General features: G+C 43.0%; 1 protein-coding gene across 1 annotated transcript in view; it reads right to left on the bottom strand.

Moving 5' to 3' along the window:
- Adra1b (adrenoceptor alpha 1B) overlaps positions 1-20,374 on the bottom strand; it is a 116,455-nt gene extending 96,081 nt beyond the window's left edge. Inside the window, exon 1 of the mRNA XM_051180908.1 lies at positions 20,286-20,374. The gene's annotated coding sequence lies outside the window, so the exon portion shown is untranslated. The remainder of the gene's footprint in view (positions 1-20,285) is intronic.
- Positions 20,375-23,268: the final 2,894 nt, after the last annotated feature.

The raw sequence follows: 23,268 nt of genomic DNA, 5'->3' as shown, positions 1-23,268 counted from the left end.
CATTGTATTATTATAATTGCATTTCAGCTAGATTCTGAGGTAGGTCCTATGTTCTTTCTATAACACCCATTTATTTTATGCAAAGTGGGGCTCTTTTTCTAATAGCAAAGTGAAATTAATGAATCTCAGTTAATCTTTATGCTAATATTTTCTGAGTTCAGATTGATCTTGGTTCTAATCAGACACAGTGTTAGTGCATGAAGCTGAAGATGACACAACTTGTCAATTTGTATTAGGACTCCTAAAACTTGTCTAAGGCCTCAGAGTTATAGACCGTGTTGTCGCAATGAGGGATCTGTTCTTGCAATGCAATAGCACCTATGGCTAATTCTCAAACTGTACCCTAGTAAGTAGCTACAGCACATAGATAGCAGCCAGCCAGCATATAGTTTGCCAACTCCTGGCCTTCTGCACAGGTCTAGTTTCATCCAGAGGATATTTGATAGATTTAGAAACAGAAGTTACACAAAGGACATCTTTTCTTGTACCCATTTTCTGAATCCACCACGTCATCAAATAGGTAGTTACATTCACTTGTGGGAGAAATATTTAAGCCTTGTGCTACTTGGCCCTTAAAGTGTTGTATTTTGAACTACCTTTACAGTTAGATGTTTTAGTACATTGAAATATGACTATCAATAGTTATTAAAGCATCCCATTGGTCATTCATATTTAATCTTCCATGCCCATTCCACAGTATTGATAAGTTAACCATCCTTGGTACATATAATAGTCAGTAACTTTCCTATGTTTGTATAAATGTATGTGATTTGTAGATGTTTGGTCTTTGTATTAATGCTTCTTGGAGGTTGAGTCTCTAGCCCAGTCTCAAACTTGATATGCAGCTGAGGATGACCTTGAACACCTGCTACTCCTACTCCACCTGCCTGGTTTGTACAGTGCTGGCAATCAAACCCAGGGCCTCCTGCGTGCTAGGTATGCACTCTTTCCACTGAGCCAAATCGTCAGCCTCCTGTATTAATGCTTTAAAATTTTCTATTTAATATATTTGGAGGTATTACCAAACCAGTAAATATAACTTACAGACTTTGTATTAGATATAAATTATGCATGATAATGGGTTGAGCTATTTATTTTGAACAATGAAATTTAAGTGCTTTGCTACTACATGTGATGCTGTTGTGGATAATTATAAAAACTATGATAGTATATTTGTGTTCCTACTTATAAAATGGATTGTTAGGTAGGGTGATATTAGTCCATCATGAATGGATGCGTCTGGTTTCTGTCAATATTGTGAAATTGTCCTTATGTTTCCTGGGCTAGCTAACCAAGAGCAGTGGTGGACTTACGGTGCCAATTTCCGTAAACTTGTGTTTGCTAGCTTTCAACAGCCTTTTAAATACTAGTTAGCCTAATAGGTGAAATACTATTTTTAAAACTTTGGCCTAATTTAAATGTTACATGCCCATGATTTTATAGAATTAAATAGTTCTCCGGGTTATTCATGATAGAAGTGGCACTTGCCCTCAATCTTCAAGAACCGTACAGAGATATTCAGAACTAGAAACCACTAAGTGTTTCCAAATTTAGCACTTCTTCATGAACCCCTTAAGTATACACTATGATGATGAGATTCTCTTTCTCTTTCATTTTGATACATTTTTTGAGCCATACAGATAACCTCACATGCTCTTTATCCAGGCTAGCTTGCTCTCTGCATTCCTCTCTCCCATCGTTCCCTTTTCTCCTTCCCTCTCTTCTTAATTTCTCTTTATACATGTCACTTTGTTTTCTGATCTATATATTCGTTGAAGATGTGATATTCCTATTGGCCAATATCTTACTTCATGTATTTAATAAAAACTTGTATATGTCCCTTTAAACCTGATTTAAAATTTAAGAACATCAGATGCATGATCACTAGTAAATACATGCACGTTGCCTGTATTTACACTACCTTAGTTGTTTTCTTATATTCACCTTTCCCTTCCATGAGATCAAATGGTTTTGGCAAATGCCATGTCTCTTTCATAAGTGTTAATCAGAATCAATTCTTTAGTCTGTCTTTGATAGCATTGGTGTTTTGGAGAAGTAACACCTTCCAAGTTTCGAGATTACCCAGCTTCTGATTATTTTTCCTTGTGAAAGGATTGAGAACATGTTTTTTTGTGGTAGAGATACTTCAGATCAAATGCATGCTATTTTCAATAAAAATGTTTGTATTATTATTATTATTAATTATATTTTTACTCAAGCTCTCACAGAGTAGCCCAATCTGGTATAATACTTGCTTTGTAGTCCAGGCTAGCCTCAAACTCACACAATTCCTCCTTTCTCATTCTCTCTAGTGCTGAAATACATCCGGGATTACATTCCTGACTACTATTTTATTATTATTGTTATAATGATCAGTTTCTGCATTGAACTGTCTCTTAGTTTCATTTCCTGTTGCTTTGATAAAACACTCTGAAAAGTATCAGCTTAGTGAGAACAGTTTGATTTGGCTTCTACTTTCAGGTTATAGTCCCATCATAGCAGGGAAAATCACAGCAGCAGGGTATTGATGGGACTGGTCACATGGCATTTCTAATCAGAACAGAACAGTGAACAGTGTGCAACTTGCTTTCTCTATTCGTATACAAGTCTTAAGGGACGGTGCCACACACAATAGATATGCCTTCCCATCTCCGTTAGCACAATAATGGTAATCCCTCTTAAATATGCTTAGACGGCTCAGCACCCAGGTAATTCTAGATTTTATCAAATTGATGCTTAACACTAGCTATCACAGATGGCTTGCCTTTCAGTCTCTTTTCACTTTCAAAAGTCCGTGATTCGGATCTTACTCAGAGTTCTCAGTGTGGGCTGGGTTAATTTTGGTCCCTGCCTCTTCTGATGAGAAAAGACTCAAAATGTACCACTTTTGCTTCCAAGTTTCTTATCCCCTTAGAAATACCTCATGTGGAATAGCCAAGTACTCAAGAAAGGGAATTAATTTTAAGATTCCAACATCTGTCACTCACACCAGTGTCTTGTGTAACTGAGTTGATGGTACCATTCACTTGGCTATGTGACAAAGCATCTTTTCCCACCTTAAGCTGCAAATCTGTCCTCCTCCCAAGACGGCAAACAGACCCCCAAATTGTTCTGGTTGCAAAAGCATGTATTTGAACATTTGTAGCTTACTGAGCTAGCTCCTCTGTGTTCTGTGGACACAGATTGTATGGTTAACACATTTCTTTCTTTTTAAAAATTACTTTTTGTATTTTGAAGAAGGATCAATGTGGATGACTTGATGAAAAACCATTCCCATTTTTGAATAAAAGCCACCAAAAAATAATAGCATGCCATTTGAGGGTTGGATAAGTACTCCTCAGTTGCACGGACAACCAATTTGTTTTTGGTACCCCACCCTGAGATATAACTGATAATTGAATTGATTTTTATTCTTTTAATTTGCCATTGGCTTTTGGCCACAGGGAAAGCTGTTTGGTGAGCAGATGGTTCAGACCACTTCTGTCTGTTGCAGCCAGCTCAGTCAAATAAGAGAACCCCATCATTTGCTGTTCAACTGGCTGGAGGCACCCAGAAAGGGATGCTTGACTTTGAGGGGAGATGTAAGTGTATTTCCTCATTGTTGAGTTAACATTTTTCTCTCAAAGGGTCAGGTCAGACCCCTGCTCTCTGATGTCATAAACTTCCAGGCAAATGGCAGAAATTCGGCATAGGAATCGTCTTCCAGAATCAGCCAGGAAGTCTCGGGAATCTGGCTGAGTGAGTTTATAGGTCATTGAGTAAGACATTCATCTTTTTTGGAAATATATTCCACTCGCCTTGTCAGAGAATCATGGGCCTTTAAAACAAGGAGTGACTTTGGAGATTATGCGTTTGAATGACTTTGCCACTAAGTCCACTGAGTGTGCCTAATTCATGTCCCACTGCAGGGACTCTGAGACAGAGGTTCTGTTTGTATGATGTCCCCATGGGCCTTCTAGGAGAACTGGGAAGGGAATATATTGGAGCTGAATGTTTGCTCTAGCTGAAATTCTTCAACCATGATGGCCGTAAGGATTGCCTAAATTCAGTCCAATTCTTGGATGACTTATCAGAGGAGTGATAATTTTGTAGGCTACACTTTCTGTCTCTTGCCTTCTATTCCAAACCCCAGAGATACTCTGCCATAGTTCCAAGAAAAAGAAGTCATGGTAAGAAATTGAACGTGTAGTCAAATATAAGAATCCCAACACCAGTGGGCAAGACCCTGATAATACAAAGGAACATTGCTGGGGCGGGTGCTGATAGGACTTGGGTCTTGAGATGCTGGAAGTAGAGGTGTGAGAAGACATAGGTGAGATTGGAAGAGAAGCCACTCATCAGACAGGCTTTTATAGAGTCATGGCACTCAAGACTTGCCTCAAGAGTGACAATTACTGGGCAGTGGTGCTGCATGCCTTTAATCCCAGTACTTGAGAGGCAGAGGCAGGCAGAGGCAGGCAGAGGCAGGCAGAGGCAGGCAGATCTGGTCTGCAAAGCAAGTTCCAGGATAGCCAGGGTTGTCACACAGAGAAACCATGTCTTGAAAAAGCATTAAAAAAAAAGGAAGAGTGTCAATAAACAAGGTGGCCCAGAGAACCTAAAACCAACAGTGGTTGGACAGACTATGTGTTCACTAAGGAAGTGGCCATTTCTCTGCAATGTTGATTCATCATCACTCATTCTAGCTATGGGGCCTTGACACTGTCAACTTGGAGAGCTACTTGACACTTCCTCTTAGTCAGTGTGCCTGTTTTTCCGCCTTCTCCTTTATCTCCTGGTTAGAGTTAAGATTGGTTCATTGCAATGAAATCATTCTGTTCTCTTTTACCAATTAGCTAGTAATTGCAAGGTAAACATATCCTCAAGGAACAAGCTTGACAGTGTAGGGAGATGGAGACTTACAGCTGCCAATTCCTCACTGTTCAGCAGCATGGACACTGCCAAGCATATAGCTGTATGCTTAGACTATTGAGCCATGGAAATATCAGTAGTAAATGCCTTGTGCCTCGCTGCAGGTGGAAGGCACAGATGGCTAGCTGTCATGACACTTGTCCTTGTCAAAAAATCACTGTTCTCTTTCTTGTCTCAATATGACCCGTGCTAGCGTAAAGAGGGCTTTGGGAGCTGGCACAGCTGGGAAGCAATACCACCCAGGGCCTCGCTAGCTGTGTGATTATGCTGTTCCTTCATTTCTTTCAAGTCAGATTCCTTGCCCTATAAAATAGCAAAAGCACACATAGCAACAAAAGGTGCAGAAATAACAATGGGACAGCCAGCAGGAAGGATGCTCTAGGGTGGAAACCTGCATACCCACCGATTCCTATTTCCTTAACGTTTGGTCCTGGAGGTACTTCGGTGAGATTCCAAAAGTCTAAGGAAGCTTTTGGTGTTTTGTTGACAGCATGGTTAGCAATATCTAAGGTACTGTCCAGTTTATAATTTCATTAATTTCTTTGATGCCCACAATAAGTGGGCTGAGTAAGTGCACCCACACAGTTTATAAATCTAGGAAAGAAGGGTTTGGGTGGGTTTTGTGTTCAGGGATTGATGATTGGATCTTCTGTTTCTGGAGATCATTAGGACCATTGACAAAATGCTAAAGGGCTATAAACAAACACAGAAGAACATAGTCCTGGGAAAGGGGATCCTGGGGGATTCTCCAGGATACCTCCAGCCACCAGGAAAGCTTCCCAGGGCTATGTAGCCCTAATGTCTAAATTTGAGAAACACAAGAGGTTTGGGCAGTACTTAGTCTCCATAATTTATGTCTGGATGTGCTAAAGGCAAATGCTCCTTTGAGATCATCTTAAGATCCAGCTACAATAATTTCCCTGAACCATTTACAATACTAGAACTAAAAGCAATATATGCAAGACCCAAACGCGGGGTACCACACCTGAAATCCCTGCACACATGAGACTCAGACAGGCGGTTCCTGAGTTAGGGACCAACCTGGATGATGTTGTGAGACTGGCTTAAAAGAAAAGTAATTTCTGAAGATGTATCTCTTCTGCCATACAACTCCCCCCAAACCTTCCTTCTCCTGCAACACAACAATCACAACAATCCTTCAATCCTTGCTAACAAGGGGCAAGGTGCAGTCATAGTAGTCACAGTTTTTTTATTTTTTTTAGGTTGTTCCTCTTCACCTCACTTGTCTAGGAGTAGTCTGGCCACAAAATTAGTTTCTCCTGCCTGGGATGAGGAGCCTTAGATCAGGGTGAACACGAAGCCGTGTGGAGATATGGCTCTTGGATAGCTGCCATGTTGGACAATGAGCCACAGAGGAGAGCAGCATGCTCAGAGGCGAACACAGAGAGTTAGTGGCATAGAGTAGGAATGGGGAAGGGGATGAGGAGGTAGCAAGGAAGAAGGAGATCGTTTCCTATACTTATCTCATTCTACAAGACCCTGAGATCTTCCTCCTCAGAGCTTTCTTTTCAGCTTGAGACGTTCTTCCATCAAACCTGAACTTTTTTCTGTAGAAGCCAGGACAGAAATTTTTTTCCTTCTGGCAACCAGCCAATCCTTAATGTAGACAAAAAACTTCAACTAGTAAGTCATGGCACCATCAGCCACTGAAAGGGCTCACTCTTGTCTTCATCCTTTCAGCTGGCATTTATCTAACCCAAACTGGACAGACTGTGGGTACCAGCCCAAAGGATACAGTGATGAGCAAATACATTTAGGGATTTGAAAATTTTTCAAGTGTGAAATGGGTGAAAGTCTGGTTCAGTGAGGAAACAGCACAGTGGCGGTCACTGGCTATTTGAAAGGTAATGATAAGGAGAAAGAATTAGGGTTGGTTTCTCTCTTGCCAGAGGGCACAAGAAAGCTTATGAGTAGAGATGAAAAGGGGGGAGACTGACAGTCAGCACTTGCAGGAGTTTGGCAATGGGTAAAGATAGAGGAGTGGCATAGTTTGGGTATTGTTTGACTACTCCCTCTAGATTCCTGAATGGAAGGCTTGTGTCTTTCTAGTGTGGTAGATATGGCGCCTTTAACAGGCGGGGCTTGGAGGAAGTCACTTAAGAGTGAGAACACTCTTTGTGGGGACACTCATTGCATTCAGCCAAATTTCAGGAGGAGCCTGCTATCCTCTTCTCTTTTTCTTGCTTCTGTATGTGTGAGCTCTATTGCCCTCCACTAAAAGACCAAGTTGATACCCCACTAGCCAGAACTGAGCCACCTTAGGTGTCATGCTCTCTGAACCTGTGAGTGAAATCGACCCCTATGCTTCACAAGTAATCAGAGATTGCAGTATCAGGAAGCTGGCTAATGTCAGCAGCTAGCCTTGAGTGCTATGTTTTTTTTTTCTACCCAGGACTAGAATGACTGGTGTGCATGAGTCTGAGGGGGCACATAAAACATCTGATGAACATTGAGATGAGAAAGTTACTGTGACTCTGCCCCAAATTCCTGAATGGAGAGCTCACTGTGAACTCTCACAGCTTGAGTGATTTTCAGAAGGTTGTTTAGCTTCTATGGGGTGGGTTTGCCATCTACAGGTGTTGGGATAAGACACAGGCTGGAGTTGGGCATCTGGAGGAAGGATGCCTTAGGAACCAATTCCTTCCTTGTTCTTCTCTTTCAGAAGATGCTCTGCTTTTCATGAAGTGTTGCTTTCTCAAGCTCTGCTGCAACTCACGGATCTTCTTTGCCTTAAGCAACAGTAGACCACAGAGATTCAAGAGAATGTGTCACCTTGCTCAACATGGTATAGTTCTGGGCAGTTCTGGAGAGAAGGTACTGTGATATAATAGGGAGTCTTAATGGAACAGCTGCCATCCTGGATCTGTGTGAGAGGTGCTTCCTTAAAATTAAACAACTTGTATCATAGAAAACATAGGTGTACACACAGACACACGCATGAGCTCATGTGGCCTGCTCCTAAGTGGATACTCATAGTATGCAGTGAGAATGGACATGATGTGTGCCTCTGACCTCCAGACCTGCCTAGACTCATTCTCCCCTCATAATCAGGGAGATGGATGCAGCACTGGCTTGTGGGATGAGTCACAGAGGCAGCCAGGATGAAGGGCAGGATTCAGCCTCTCTGGGGAATCTTTATTTATAGCTCTGACTGCTCAAGAGGGAGGCTGAAGTCATTCCCAAGGAGTACCACCGATGAAGAGTGATCAGATAACCAAAAGATGTCATTCCCACTGCCACACTGTCTTCCAGGCAGGCGCCTGTTGCTCTAGAAGCTGGAGCTTGGAGAAGTGCTGTGTCACTCCTGGGCTGTTCCAGCTGCTCCTTCAGCAGCTGCTGAATCCCTATCCCCAGTATCTAGGCAATCCCTATGCTAATCTGAGCAAATCTTCCCAACCCCAAACAAATAGAATCTCTCTAGGCTGACAGAGACCACTGATAATGAAGGATGCTGTTTTGATTCAAAACAACATAGTCTAAGCCTACATCCAGATGCCCCTACCCCTGTCATGCTTCTGTAGTAAATAGAACACATGACATGGTAAATATGCACCCAGGGGCCTGTCCTTTCCTGAGGGGGAGATGCCTCTGCTGTGTTGTAGGGTATGTGTGTGCATGTGGGTATGCATGCATATCTGTGTATGTGTATGGGTGGGCAGAGGCCAGAGGACAATGATGCCCATCACTCTCAGGCACCATTCACTTTATTTATTTATTTATTTATTTATTTATTTATTTATTTATTTATTGAGACAGGGCCTTCCATTGGTTTGGAACTTGCCAAGTAGGCCAGGCTAGCTGGTCAGCATGTGCTCCTCCCCAGGGCTGGAATCACAAATATGTGCCACCATGCCCAGCTTTTCTTTTATGTGGATTCTGGAGCTTGAACTCAGATTTTTGTGCTTTTAAGGCAAGCACTTTGCTGGCTGAGATAACTCCATCCCTTTGTCGGGTGTTGAAGGACACTAGAAAACTAGGCATTGGAAGGTTTGTTGAGCACCAAGCTCCTTGCACAGGCTCTGAGCCTCATGAATTATGGCTGTCAATGTTCCTAGGACTCTTCCTGACAAAGAGGCAGTGCCCAAGAGGACAGCTGAGGAAGGGATGCATATGAAGACCCCATAGCTCCAGCTCTTAGGTGGGTGGGGTACATGCTACAGAGTACAGAGTATTCTCCCAGGAGCCAGACATCTTGGGGCTATAACCCTGCCACTTCTGCCAGAAAACCTTTGGCAGACCACCTTTCAAGTCTCATTCTAGACATCTAGAAAGTGGAGACACATGGGTTCCTACTGCTTTTTGAGGACCTCGTGAAAGATTAGAGAGGGTGGTGCCAGCAAGGTAGTTTACTATGCCATATGCCACCTAAGAGGAGTGAGTTGTCACTGTTGTCTAGTAACACTTTGGTTGAGTTGATTGGGGTCTGTTTGGCCTTTTGGTCCCTGTGAGAGTTAATATAGTCAACTTTACACGATACAGATTCATCCAAGGGACAGACTTCTGAGGCAAGTTTATGAAGGAGTTTCTAGATGGGGTGGTAGCCCCCATTCCATGGAGTGGGATCCAGGATTGAAAGAGAGATGAGCACCAGAGTTCACCTCTCTCTGCTTCTCCACTGTGGTTGTAATGTGGCTAGGTACTTCAAGCTCCTGCTACCTTGCCTCCCCAACCATGATGGACTATACTCTCAAATCGTGGGCCCCCATGGACCTTCCCTTCTCTAAGCTGCTTACTTAAGTTCTCTGTACACCGTCATGTCAATGAGAAAAAGCTTCTCCAAATGTGAGTGTTCCCCCAAGCCCATTGCTCTCAGTTGGTTCAAGTGTACCATGAACTGTGATCAGAGCTGAGACAGGAAGCTCTTAGTTTGGACACCAGCTGCTCTGCATACCTCAAGCTGTGACCCTGGACCATGACCTTGGCTGCTGGTCATGAACATGGCTTAGGCAACACTCGACTACTTACTGTGGACTCTTGATTCCAGTGGGTCACTCTGAGCCTGATGGCCCTGACCTAGAGGTCAGCCTGGCATTTGGTCTTGCCTGGTAGTTTCCTCTTTTGGTTTTGGGACCTAATGAAGCCATAGAATTCTGGTTATCTCAGCTGAAGATAGCTAAAGGCACTTACCTGTGTTGCCAGACACACAATTTACCCCATGTGTCTTAAGGTTGTTCCCAGGGGAGGTCAGAAAGCAAAGAGGGCCAGTGAAGTTAGTGAAGATCCAGGCAAAGGAGAGAATCAAGAGACAAAGCATAGCTATCTTTTCAGAAATATCAGTGTTTTTTTTTTTTTATTTAGAAGAATATATTTTTTTGAGACATGATATCGTGTAGCCCAGGCTGGCCTCAGAATTGCTATGCAGCTGAAGCTGAAACTATGTAGTTGAGCACGATCTAGAACTTCTGATCTTCAGTCTCCACCTTCTGAGTGCTGGGGTTACAGTCATGTTTCGCCATGTCCAGTTTATGTAGCCCTGGAGACCATACCAGATCTTTGTTTATGCTGGGTGGGCAAGCAGGCTACTTACTGTTGGCAGAAATTTCTCTCCCACCTGTCAGCTCTCAAATAACTGACATAGAGGCTTCATATTAATTATAAATCCTCATCCGATAGCTCAAGTTTATTCCTAACTAGCTCTTACACTTTAAGTTAACTCATATTTCTTATTTACACTCTGTCACATGGCAGTACATTTATTAGCATGGCACATTCATCTCCTCCTCCCTCTGCATCCGGCTGGTGACTCCAGACTCTGCCCTTCTTCCTCCCAGTATTCTCCTAGTTTGGCTCTCCCACCTAACCTTATTTTTGTTCAATTATTGGCCAGTCAGCTTCTTTATTAAGCCAATCACAGTGATATATATGCACACGGTGTAAAGGTATATTCCATAGCAGTTTACCTACACAGCCACATGCTCAGCCAGAGAGACTAGTCGCTGTAATGACACAATGCCAGTCGTTTGTCACCAGGATTTCAAGAACCCTTTATTTGGGATCTTCCTAGACTGGGAAGAATGTAGTAATTACTTAAAGTTCCGATTTTGTGCTGAGCAGATCTGAACTAACAACATGGTTTGGTTAATTGTTGCCTTGGGCATCCTTGGGTGAGCTGCATCGTCTTTGAGTCCTTGCTTACAAAGAGATAGTGTGGGACCTAACTTATAGAGTCTATGAGTGTAAATCAAGATCGTGAATATAAGTGCCTAGCATTGTAGGAAGTAAAGAACTATGATTAAATGTCATTTGTGGTCCTCATGACAGAGAGGATTTGATGAGATGAAGGATTTGAATCCTGGAAGCTGGAGAGCATGGTGCTGACACAAGGCCTGGAAGCAGTCATTTTTTTTCTTTCAGTTTTTGGAATTTGATGGATGTGCTGTTGACGTGGGTGCATAGCAACCAGAGAGCCTAGAGGGTTCCCTAAGGACAGCTTCATGGGGCAACATTTCAGTCTGGCTCAGTGTAAAGAAAGGGGTTCAGACTGAGTCTTTGTGCTATCCCAGGGCCTTGCATGGCCACCAGTTGTTCTGGATCCTTCTGTCTTAGCAGGGTGACTCAGTAAAGGAATGTGTGACATTCCTGAGGTAGTACAGCTTTAGATGGCAACTGTTTCCTGGGGTGCACAGCACTGGGTTGTTTGAGAGTGAGTGAGCTGAGGCATAATACAGGGCCAGGTAATGAGCCCTGATAAGTGATTCAGTCCCCTGTTTTGTCACATCTTCAGTAATTTCAGAGGGGCATTTTAAGCAGACAAACTGACATTCTGATCACAGCACTGATCTCAGGCCTACTCCAAAGGGCAATGTCTTCCACCCCTTAGGGGGAAGAAAACATGGAAAGTTCTAGAACTGGGTCAGAACAGGGAGCTGCTTTCTATTGGCTGGCAAATGTCTGAAGCAAGCATCAGACCTTATGGATGAAAGGGAGAGTGATCAAGCCCATTAAAAGATGGTGATATTACCAGCAGTCCATAGAGAATGTCATATAGAAAGGACAAAGAATTCCTTACTCTGTATTTGCATCATGTCTCTAACTCTGTAGACTTTCCCAGCACCTCAACTGCCATAGAATGTTAAGACGCCCTATATGGCTACACCTTTCACAAATGGCAGGTGCCACAATCACCTGCCATATCCCCCATGTTCCTTTTCACCAGAACTATATGTATAGCCATATGCTAAGGTAGACCCATCTGTCAGATCCAAGGGCTAGACTTTGTGTGTTTTCATTTAAACAAGACAACCTGATTCTTATTTGCTAATTATTGGTTTAGGGATAGCCATAAAGTCTAATTCTGGCCAATAGGACCTGAGTCAAAGTCTCCTAGAATCTTCTGGAAAAAGTTTGCTTCCAGATCAGAGAAAGGCACCTGGCAAGAAGAATTCCCTTTCTCTCTTTTGTATGCCATTTTATAAAGATACAGGGTTTGGAGCTATGGAGACTTTTTTTGGCCGGTTGAGAAAAAAGCTACCAACATTATAGAGAGTTGGATTGAGAGCATTGATGTTGTTGAGCCCTGTTCTAACCCTGTAATCATCAATATGTCAACTTTTGTCAAATAAAGCATTGAAAATCCATATTCACACTATCCTAAAGCAGCAGAACTAATATATGAGGAAACCTTCCCTTATTTGGCACTCCTTTCCTCCTTTCTTTTCTTGGTCCAAAGGACTCAAGCTTGCATATCCTTGGGGCCAGGACAATACCTGAAAAGGAATAAAGGAGGCTAAGTGGAGATTGTGTGTCTCTTGTCCAATGCTAGTGCCTCTCTACGTGGCTATAGCTACTGGTATTGATTCTGATTCTGATTCTGGGATGCTACCCCACCAAAACCAGATGCTTTTTTTTTTTTTTTGTCATTTTTGGAAGGAAACAGAAGCTATGTTTTTGTGTGGTTTCTCTCAATTTTGAGGTGCATATTTAAGCTATGAGAAAAGAGGTACTATAGGCACCAAACCAACACTTTTGTGCATGGCTCACCCAAAGACCACATTTGTACTTGACTCTAGCTACATAATTCCAGACCTGTGGACTGTCATCCTTTGCCATGCATTCCTATCATGGTGACCTATGCCTCCACAAACCAAAGCAACGAGACAAGCGACAGTGGACTGAAACTTCTGAAACCCGTGAGCCCAAACAAAACTTTTCTGTGTAAGTTGCTTTTTTCAGGTATTTGTCACAGTGTGGGAAAGCTGACTAACACAAATGGGAAGAAGGGAACCTATCTGCATCCCACCACTGCTTGAGGAAGGAAAGGTTTCATTTGGCTCACAGTTTGCGGGAACAGCCCATCATGGAAGGGGACGCATGTGGCAGAAGCTTGAAGCAGCTGGTGACATTGTCTCAGCATTCAGGAAGCAGAAAGAGATGAATGCTAATTCTCAGCTCTCTGTCTCTGTATTAAGTCTGAGATCCCAGTCTGTGGCATGGTGCCACCCTCATGCAGGATAGGCATTCCCACCTCTGTCAAACATCTCAGGGAAAACCCTCATACAAATATCCAGAGGTGGGTTTCAATGGTGACCCTAAACCCAGTCAAGTTGGCAGTGAAGATTAACCACAGCAGCCACAAAGCTAGGACATTGAATTCAATTTCTAGGACGTTTCTATTTTATACAGCTTTAACAGTACTAGGAGGACCCGTGAGCTTTGTCTCGCAGCAGCGTTCTGAGTTCCGATTCATCCTAGGGAATGATCGGTTCTTTTCCAGAAAAATGAAAACACCCCTGGAGGATGCAAGAAAGATGTGCTGAAGGGCCATGTGTTCCAGTAGCTCCCTGGTGGGAAAGTTCAGCCAAGACCCTCTAGAGAAGGCCTGGATGTATGGACATGATAGCCCTTACCCAAATAAATGCCCCGTGACTTAGGAGCCTGGCTCCCTTCTAAGGGGGCCAAGCAGGCTGACTAACTTGACCCTGCCAGTTATAAAACAGGAGACCATCAAGTGTGCCGCTGGGTCATCAGATTCAGCCTTGAGAGCACTTTGATGAAAGGTGTCAGAGAACAGCTAATACGAACTTAGTGTGGAGCATTGTGTTCAGCACAGCCATGATCCTTGGTGACAACAGAGGATGAGTCACCAGCAGCTTCAGGAATTTGGAAGAAATGTCAATGAAGCTGCAAACAATGGCTGCAGTTCTGACACCAAAGAAAGCAAAGGACAGGTGTTAGTCAGCAGGGAGGGGGAGAGGGGAGGGGAGGCCAGCCACATGTCTACAGCAGCTTGTGGCCATAAGCCACAGAATCAGGGTGAGCTGGAATAGTGAAGAAAGGAATACAATGTGCAGGAGGTGGTGGGGGGTGAATCCTTCCCGAGGGAAAGGGTAATAGTTTTGACAGCTTCTAGAAAGCCCTGCTCTGGGCTTTTAATCACGGAAGTAGGAGTTGGCAGATGTTGGTGAATTCGAGCACTTCTGAAAGCACTCTGGGATCTTCAGATGGAACATTCTACAGAAGGTCAGGGACAACCTTAGTTATCTCTAGAGAGTAAGCCAAAGCTCCTAAGGAACTTGAGAATATGTCTGTATCAGTCACTTGTCACTGTGACAAGGTAACTGAGAAAAGAGCATACAAAAGGAAAGATTTATTCTGTCTCAATTTCAGAGGCTTCAGTCCATAGTCATTCACTTCCCTTGCTTGTGGGGCTTGCGTGGCAGGGCGGAGCATCACGTTAAGGGGCATGTGTTAGAGCAAACTGGCTCCTTAGTGGTGTACTGGAGGGGTGGAGGGAGGGAGAGAAGGGAGGAAAGAGGGAGATGGGGACAAGATACACCTTTTAAAGTTAAGTTCCCAAAGATCCACTTCCTGTGGGTTGCAACCCCTTTGCGTGTGTGTGTGTGTGTGTGTGTGTGTGTGTGTGTGTGTGTGTGTGTGAATTGTTGAACAAGCCTTTTAGAGAGGGTGCATATCAGATATCCTGCATATCAAGATATTTACATTATGATTTACAACAATAGCAAAATTATAGTTATGGAGTAGCAGTGAAAAATAATTTTTATGGTGGATGGGGGTCACCACAACATGAGGAACTGTATTAAAGGGTCTCAGCATTAGGAAGCTTGGGAACCACTGCTCTAGACCTCACCTCCTGTAGTCCATTCAGGTATGAGGCAGGTAAGAAGGCAGCATCTTGGTGATAGAAGCACTACTCAGTACTGCCACCTGAGGACGGAGTAGTCATTTCACATCTAAACTGCCGTGTTTATAATCTCAGTGGGGAAATGCCACCAGGGCAATAAGTTTTTCTGGAGACACATTTTTTTCTCTCCAGAAGACAACAAGAGGTAAGGTCACACAAGCCAATGGCTGTGTGTTTTCAGATCTGCCAATCAGTACTTCTTGGTGAGTCATTCTGGGGAAAGGGCAGCAAAGAATAATCACAAAGAATACATGTCTTGGCATCTGATGGCAACTTCACTTGTCGGTGTAAATCAACCTGAAAAAATCATCCTAGAGATGAAAGCTGATGAAACCACCTTCACCAGGGTTGCCACCATAGTGGACACCATTTGTAACCATATGTGGCTTTTGGGGGGGGGGTTATGTTGTACTGAGATGGGAACAATGACAATACCAAAGCTTGTTGTGAGCAGGGTCTGGCATTAGGGGTGGATGCCTGGAGGAAGGAAAGGAAGCAAGACTGGACAGAGGAGGGAGCTGAGACACCATCATCATTAGGGTTGTCTCCCAGTGGGCCCCAGTGGCCAAGGCCTGTATGGAATGGCTCCATTCTGGGCAAGGCCCTGTCTGCAGGTGATAAGGCCAAGTTCAAACTGTTTGCTATCAGCAATGTCAGCTGTGTACTCCTTTCCGGAAGGAGTTATGAATGGTAGATCACTACATCCTGTGTAGAATCTATATCCTCAGTCTGAAAAAAAAGACTTTTCTGCTAATTATTTCTGAGGTTGTCTCTTAGTGCCCTGGGCTAATTCTTGACCACAGCTGTTGGACAACATTGGTGAAATTCTCGTGCTGGCTTAGAGAACAGTGTGACAAGCCTGCAGATCTCAGATGCGGATAAATTGGGCTTCAGAATCCATATCAATACTCAGCTGTGGTGGTGAATATCAATTGTCAACTTGACAAGCTCTAGCACCACCTAGGAGACACGCTTAGGGTAAGGCCATGAGGGGCTCCTCTTGACTGGCTTGATTGAGGTGAGAAGAGATCTTACTACAGTATCACATCTTGGCTTTGGTCCCAGACTTCATACAAAGGAGAAGGCTTAATTACTTTTTGCTCTTGCCAATCTAGATGAGCCTACCTCTCCTCTCTGCCATGGAATCTTCTCTTCTTCTTCTTCTTCTTCTTCTTCTTCTTCTTCTTCTTCTTCTTCTTCTTCTTCTTCTTCTTCTCTCTCCTCCTCCTCCTTCTCCTCTTTCTCCTTCTCCTCCTCCTCATTCTCTTTCTCCTCCTTCTTCTTCTTCGTGACAGTCAAAATAGGAAGCTCTACTTATTTTTTTTTTCTGTGAATGGCTTTTTCTTTTTCAGTCCCCTCTATGCCCTCTTACCTTTTGACTGACTATACACCCTGGAAAGATGGTATTCCGTATTTCAAGGTATGCTACTTTTCAAGGTGTTCTTGAGCATGGTGATCCAATGTCTAGCTCAGACACACTGCTGTTATCTATTATAGCGGTCACAGATCACATGATACTGATGTGAACACATTGGATTGTGTACCATGGTCTCAAAATGTTTTTCGTAGATCACCTCCTTTCATCTCCATGACAACACTATGAAGCCAAAACTGGTATTACTCCCTTATATTGATAAAAAGTTTGAGTGTGTCACTCAGTGACAGTACTTGGCTGGCACATATGAGGATCTGGTTTGACCCCCAGCACCCATTCCCAAGAAACATATTTTACAGATAAAGAGATTGAGACATAGAGATGCCACCTCACTTTGGATTTTATAGCTAAGAAGTTTTAAAAAGAATTTGTTATTCAAACTCAGGCATGAAGGTTCCTGACTCAAAAATTGTTTATTAAAAGACCCCATGTAGAATAGAATTAGACTCCTGGATGTTTCCTTACCTGAAAGATAAGGAGATCTACTCCCTGAACAGAAGAATTATTGAGGAATTTGGGAATTAGGAAGGAGGGATACCTCTTGGGGCAGACTGAAATATCCTCTATAGCTCTTTCAGTTTACTTTTTATCTGTCCATCCATCCACCCACCCACCCAACTGTGGTGATATATTATTTATGATTTGATAGATTACCAGATTGCCTGAAGCATCAGAAAGCAAAGCCAGCCACACTAGTTAGCTGTAGAAGCTAGGCAGTGGTGGCACACACCTTTAATCCTAGGACTCAGGAGACAGGCAGATGGATCTCTCTGAGTTCAAGACCACCTTAGCCTACACAAGAGTGAAGAGTAACATAGCTCACAACTTTGATCCTAGCACTTGGGATTACATGCCTTTAATCCCAGGACTAGGGAGGTGGAGAGGAGGATATGGCTGGGCAGAGGAAGGAATATAAGGAGGAGGAGACAGGAACTCAGAGATTTTGCCTCTGAGGATTTTTGGAGACAGGATTGCAATTTCAGCTTGTGGAGGTAAGATCTACTGGCTGAGATGCTTTGCTTGAGCTTGAAGCTTGAACCAGAATATCTGTCTCTCGGTATTTTATTTTTTGTGTTACATCTACCCATCCATCTGTCTGGCCTTCTGTCATATGTATGCACACTTATATGTATGTTCATATGTGTGCAAACATATTTGGTGATTGTTTGTGCACACAGATGCTAGAGGTCAACCTGAGCTGCTATTCCTCAGGAACTGTCTACCTTGGTTTCTTTTTGAAATAGGGTTATTGATTGGCCTAGAAATAGCCAATTTGGTAAGGCTGGCTGGCCAGTGAGCCTCAGGGATCCACTTGTTCTGTATTTCCAGCTCTGGGATTACAAAATTGAGTTCTAGACTCATGTCCTCATAACTATACAGCAAACACTATAATTATTCAGCTGTCTTTCTAGGCCATGTTTCCATTTTGCCAAAGAAATACTGCAGACAGTAAGCCATGGTTGGTGCTTTGGTTTCACTTTGAATGGGAAGAAAGGAGAAAATTTCTATAGTCTTAGTAACTGATCAGAAAACACTTTCTGAGGAGATCCCCCTCCCCCTTGATGTGGGGACAAGCCCTTGACAGGTCTATCTGCCATAGTAGTTGAGACTCCATGTGTGGAGTCTAGCTGTGTCTTAACAGAGAGAAAACATGTTCATTGTAACAAGAGTGAGGGGAATAGAAGGGGTAGAATTGTAGAGCTACAAGGGGTGAACTAATTAGCTATGCTAGGTTGTGCTCTGTATAATCACTCCCCAGACTGTCACTAGACAGTCATCGCTGAATTTCTGAAAACTTAGAAAACTTCAGCACAAATAGATTTTCTTTGAAATAGCATCTAATATAGCATCCAACTTGGCCTTGAGCTTGCTATATAACCAAGAATGTCCTGAATTCTGATCCTCCAGCTTCCACTTCTTGAGTGCTGTGATTATAGGCATGCATCACCCATCATGCCTAGTTTATGTATTGCTGGAAATAAAACCCAAGGCCTTATGTATGCTAGGAAGCATCTAATCAATTGAGCCACATCCCCAACCCATAAACAGATTTATTATGGAAAATAGAGAAAGGACTGCTTTTCTGGGCTTGTAGTGAAGTGGGTAGATAATACAAGTCACACCAAGAGGAAAAGGCAACGATCTTGAGGACCATTTATGAATTTGCTGTACCATAGAACTTAGGGTTCAAAGCATAGTCACTGAAATTGCTCGAGTTTTGCAGGGAGTGAATGTCATTGGTAACATCTCAAAGAGTCTGTAACTATTTTCAATCCAAGAGAAGAAGAGGAGGAAGACAGTGCATAAAGGCCGACCCTATGCAAATCATCTTTGGTCAGACATTCTTCATGGCTAACAGGGGAACTTCCTTTTTGATTTATGATTTATTTTTATTTTATTTGCATTGGTGTTTTGCCTGCACGTATGTCTGTATGAAGGTGTTAGATACCCTAGTACTGGAATTACAGAAAGTTGTGAGGCACCATGTGGGTGATGGGAATTGATCCTGGAGGATCTGCAAGTGCTCTTGACCACTGAGCTATCTCTCCTACCATGACAGGGAGAACTTTCAAAGCTGACCTCTAGGACTGCCTCTCTCATGAGTTCTGCTTGGAAACTACTCTCGTTTTTTGCTACTTGTCTACCAGTTCCCATAGGAATCAACACAGCCCATTCCTCCAACAACAGAACCCCAGCATGGGGAATTTCTTTTCCTTACTTTGCCTGGTCAAAACTCAATTACAAACGCTGTAGGATGTCTTTAAGAGCAATTTAAACTCAGAATCGAGAGGAAATCCCCGTTCTGGAACTTTCTTGCTGCTGGACTTAGGACAAAGCACTTATATTTACTTCTCTGAAATAGTTTTAATGTGTCTTTCACTGCATACATGGCCAGATACAAGGATAAGCAAAGTTACTATCAATATGTATCTTTAGCAGCCCAGTGTGGTGCTGGGAAGGCTACAGTTTTTGAGAGAACACAAACTCTCTATGCTGTTCCTGGGAAGCTCAGTATGTCATGCCTATGTCACTGAACAAGCTTTAGAAAAAGATAATTTTGCCTGCTTATTAGAAACCTCATCACACCTAGCTGCTACCACCTTAGAAATAATTTAGTTCAATCAACTTATTAAGGACCTCCTTTATGAGAGTTTGTTTTGTGGCTAACTGCAGCTGGGGCTATTTGTGTTTTCATGTATGGGTTTTAGTAGGAAAGTCTTTATGCTTTGTAAAGGGAGTTTAATTAACACTCAGGAGTCAGCACAGATGAGCTTATTGAAAAAAGGAAATGTTTGGCCAAAGAGGAAGCTTTCTGAGTTTCTTTAAACAGGAAACAAAAGCTTCAACCATCCTAGGATCACCAAGATGATGGTGTCTTTCTGGGACTTCTGAGAAAACACATTGCAGTGACAAAGGGCATAGCTCTCTCCACTGAGCCAAACATGAGAAACCAGGAGCATGCAACAGAGTCAGACTGCAACTGTGGGAATGAATGGTCAATGTAGCTACAAGCCATGTGTAAATATGCTTTTCCTTTACATCTCATGTAAAACCTTCTCCTATTCCATCAATGACTGTTTTTTTTTTCCCAAGAGTTCCATGAATAACTTATGGCTTCGTGATGATGCCACATCCCATAAGATTACACAAGGAAGAGAGAAAAGCAAGTGATTAAGCTGAACTTTGTAAGTAAACAAACAAACAAACAAAAAAAAAAACTCAATTTCAAAAGGTAGGGTCATCTTGGCTATGGCCAGATGACAGTTTTGTACTCACCAAAGGTGTATGTTCCAAAATGAATGCTGTGTCTGTGAGGATCACTTAGATTTCCTGTTGCCACCAAGCTAAGGCCAACTCAGGGTTAGGTCTCTGGAGATGTCCAACAATGCCCACTATCCTCCAACACTCTTCTTTTCCCTCTAAGTGAACTTTGCTGTTAGGTTGCAGCAATAGCTCATCCTCTGGTTAATGATTGGACAAAAGCACTGATGGGAGTAAGCTTGATCAAGACGATTGTTTCTTTAGTAGGCTCTGAGAAAATAGAACTTCAGTGTTTGAAGGGTCAGGGGTGATCTGGATCTACTCATGATTTGATGGATAAAGAAGCCAATGACCAGAGAGGTGAAATGACTTGACAAAAGCCACACAGCTAGATCATGACTAGCTAGATGGGCATATGCCAACCTCAAAGTAGCATGGCCTCTGTGCTTCTTTTATTTTCTCTTCCCTTCATTTCCCTTTCAGTCCCTTCCCTTTCCTCTCTCTTTTCTCCTCCCCCCTTTTATCTTCTCCTCCCCTCCCCCTTCCATCTCCCTCTTGTGCAGCCCAGACTGTAGGTAAGAATGACCTTGTGTCTACCCCACACGCATTGGGATTACAAGAGTACGCCACTACAACTGACCTGTATTTCATTTTCAACTTAAGGGGTTTTGGAGCTTATTGGATGGGACTTCTATTGCTGACCTCTTTACTCATTCTGAGCTACTCCAGGGAGTCAGGGCAGGTTGGCAAATACCTGCAAACAAGGGTTGTTGTGATGAAGATTAGAGGACTGGCTGCCAGAGGTGGCTCCTCAGCTCTTGGCAGAAGTGTCTAAATGACAGGGATGAGTTTGTTTAAGAATAAACTCATAGAAATGGTGGCAGCACACATAAATAAGATCTTCACAGTTTAATCCAACACTAAGAGGGAAAGTGGACATGGGGTCTAATGGAGAAAAGACTTTTTAAAATTTAAATTTGAAACAAGCTTGTTTTACATATCAATCCTAGTTCCCTCACCCTCCCATCCTCCCATGTTCTCCCCACCAACCCCCATCCCATCCTCTTTCTGCTCCCTGGTGTGTGTGTGTGTGTGTGTGTGTGTGTGTGTGTGTGTGTGTGTGTGTCTGAGAGAGAGAGAGAGAGAGAGGCCTTCCATGGGGAGTCTTCAAAGTCTGTCATATCATTTGGGGCAGGGCCTAGGCCCTCCCCCATGTGTCTAGGCTGAGAGAGTATCCCTCTGTGCAGAATGGGCTCTAAAGTCCATTCCTATACTAGGGATAAATACTGATCCATTATTAGAGGCCCCATAGACTGCTCAGTCCTCCTAACTAACACCCACATTCAGGGAATCTGGGTTGGTCCTATGCTGGTTTCCCAGCTATCAGACTGGTGTCCATGAGCTCCCCCTTGTTCAGGTCAGCTGATTCTGTGGGTTTCTCCAGCCTGGTCTTGACCCCTTTTCTCATCACTCCTCCATCTCTGCAACTGGATTCCAGGAGTTCAGCTCAGTGTTTATCTGTGGGTGTCTGCTTCTGCTTCCATCAGCTACTGGATGAAGGCTCTAGGATGGCATATAAGGTAGTCATCAATCTCATTATCGGGGAAGGGCATTTAAGGTAGCCTCTGTAGTATTGCTTAGGTTGTTAGTTGGAGTCATCCTTGTAGATCTCTGGTCATTTCTCTAGTGCCAGATTTCTCTTTAAACCTATAATGGCTCTCTCTATTATGCTTTCATTTTTCTTGCTCTCCTCCATTTTTTTCCCTGACTCAATCTTCCTGCTTGAAGAAACTATTTGTAATTGATATTCACAGGTAAAGGAAAAGTCAGTTTTCCACAATGTAGTGCCACAGTACCATATATTCAACATACTTCATGGCAGGCTACATTTTCCAGAGTAGATGGCCAATACAAAGCACACTCTATGTTATATTTAGCTTATTGTGAACCTTTTGTTCTGTTTTGGCATTTTTCTGTCTTATTGGTCTTTTACTTGTTTTCTTTCAAAGAGAGAAATAGAGAGATAGAGAGATACAGCTAGAGATAGATAGTTAGATAGATAGATAGATAGATAGATATGGATAGAGGAGCAGAAAAGGTGCCAGAGGACATGGAGAGGAAACAGGAAATGCAAGATGGAATAGAGGTTAAGGCATGAGGCAAAATATAAATGAGATTGATATAAATGGATTAATTTAAGTTATAAGAACTAATGGGACAAGCCTAAGCTATAGGCCGGATCTTTCATCATTACTAATAAGTCTCTGTGTCTTTTTTTTTTGTGAGCTGCTGGTCCAAAGAAAAATCTAACTACACGTGTACATGTGAGAATATAAAATGTTCACATGTGTATATGTTTGTGTGTGGAGGTAGGTGTACAGTGCAACTCAGTATGTACATGTGCATATATGTGTATGTGCAGGCTCAAGGAAAAACCTCAGGCATTCTCAAGTGTCCCCACCCCCATAAGACAAAACATCTCACTGACCTGGAACTCACCAAGGCTGGCTGGTCAACAAATCACAGGACTGCCTGGCTTGGCCTCCCCAGCACTGGCACACCAAAGACATACCATCCCTGGCTTTGGCTCCCCACATGGGGTCTAGGTTGCATTCAGATCCCTGTGCTTGCCTCCAGCTTTACTGGCAGGCTATCAGCCTGGCTCTTTTGGTTCTCTCTTTATCAGCTGTGTAATTCTGGGTTAGTCATCAGCTCTCTCTTGCCTTGGGTTTCTCAACACTATAATAAAACCTGCTGTACTGATGTGCTGTAAAGGTCTGAGACATGGAGCATAGGGCCTGGCACTGAGACAGGGGCTGAAAGCGGGAGCCAACAGACCACCATGGAGAGCCTGCTGGATTCAGAAGAGTCTGGGAACTTTACTCTTCAACTAGGCATGGCTGTACCAGCAATTCACTTCATAAATACTCCTTTTTATTTCTCATTTTATAGAATTTAATCTTCACTCTTTCATGTATGTCTCATGATAGCTTTTACA

The sequence above is a fragment of the Phodopus roborovskii genome, unplaced genomic scaffold, assembly GCF_943737965.1.
Source record: "Phodopus roborovskii unplaced genomic scaffold, PHOROB, whole genome shotgun sequence".
NCBI classification, from domain to species: domain Eukaryota; kingdom Metazoa; phylum Chordata; class Mammalia; order Rodentia; family Cricetidae; genus Phodopus; species Phodopus roborovskii.
This window is presented reverse-complemented; position numbering and strand designations above follow the sequence as displayed.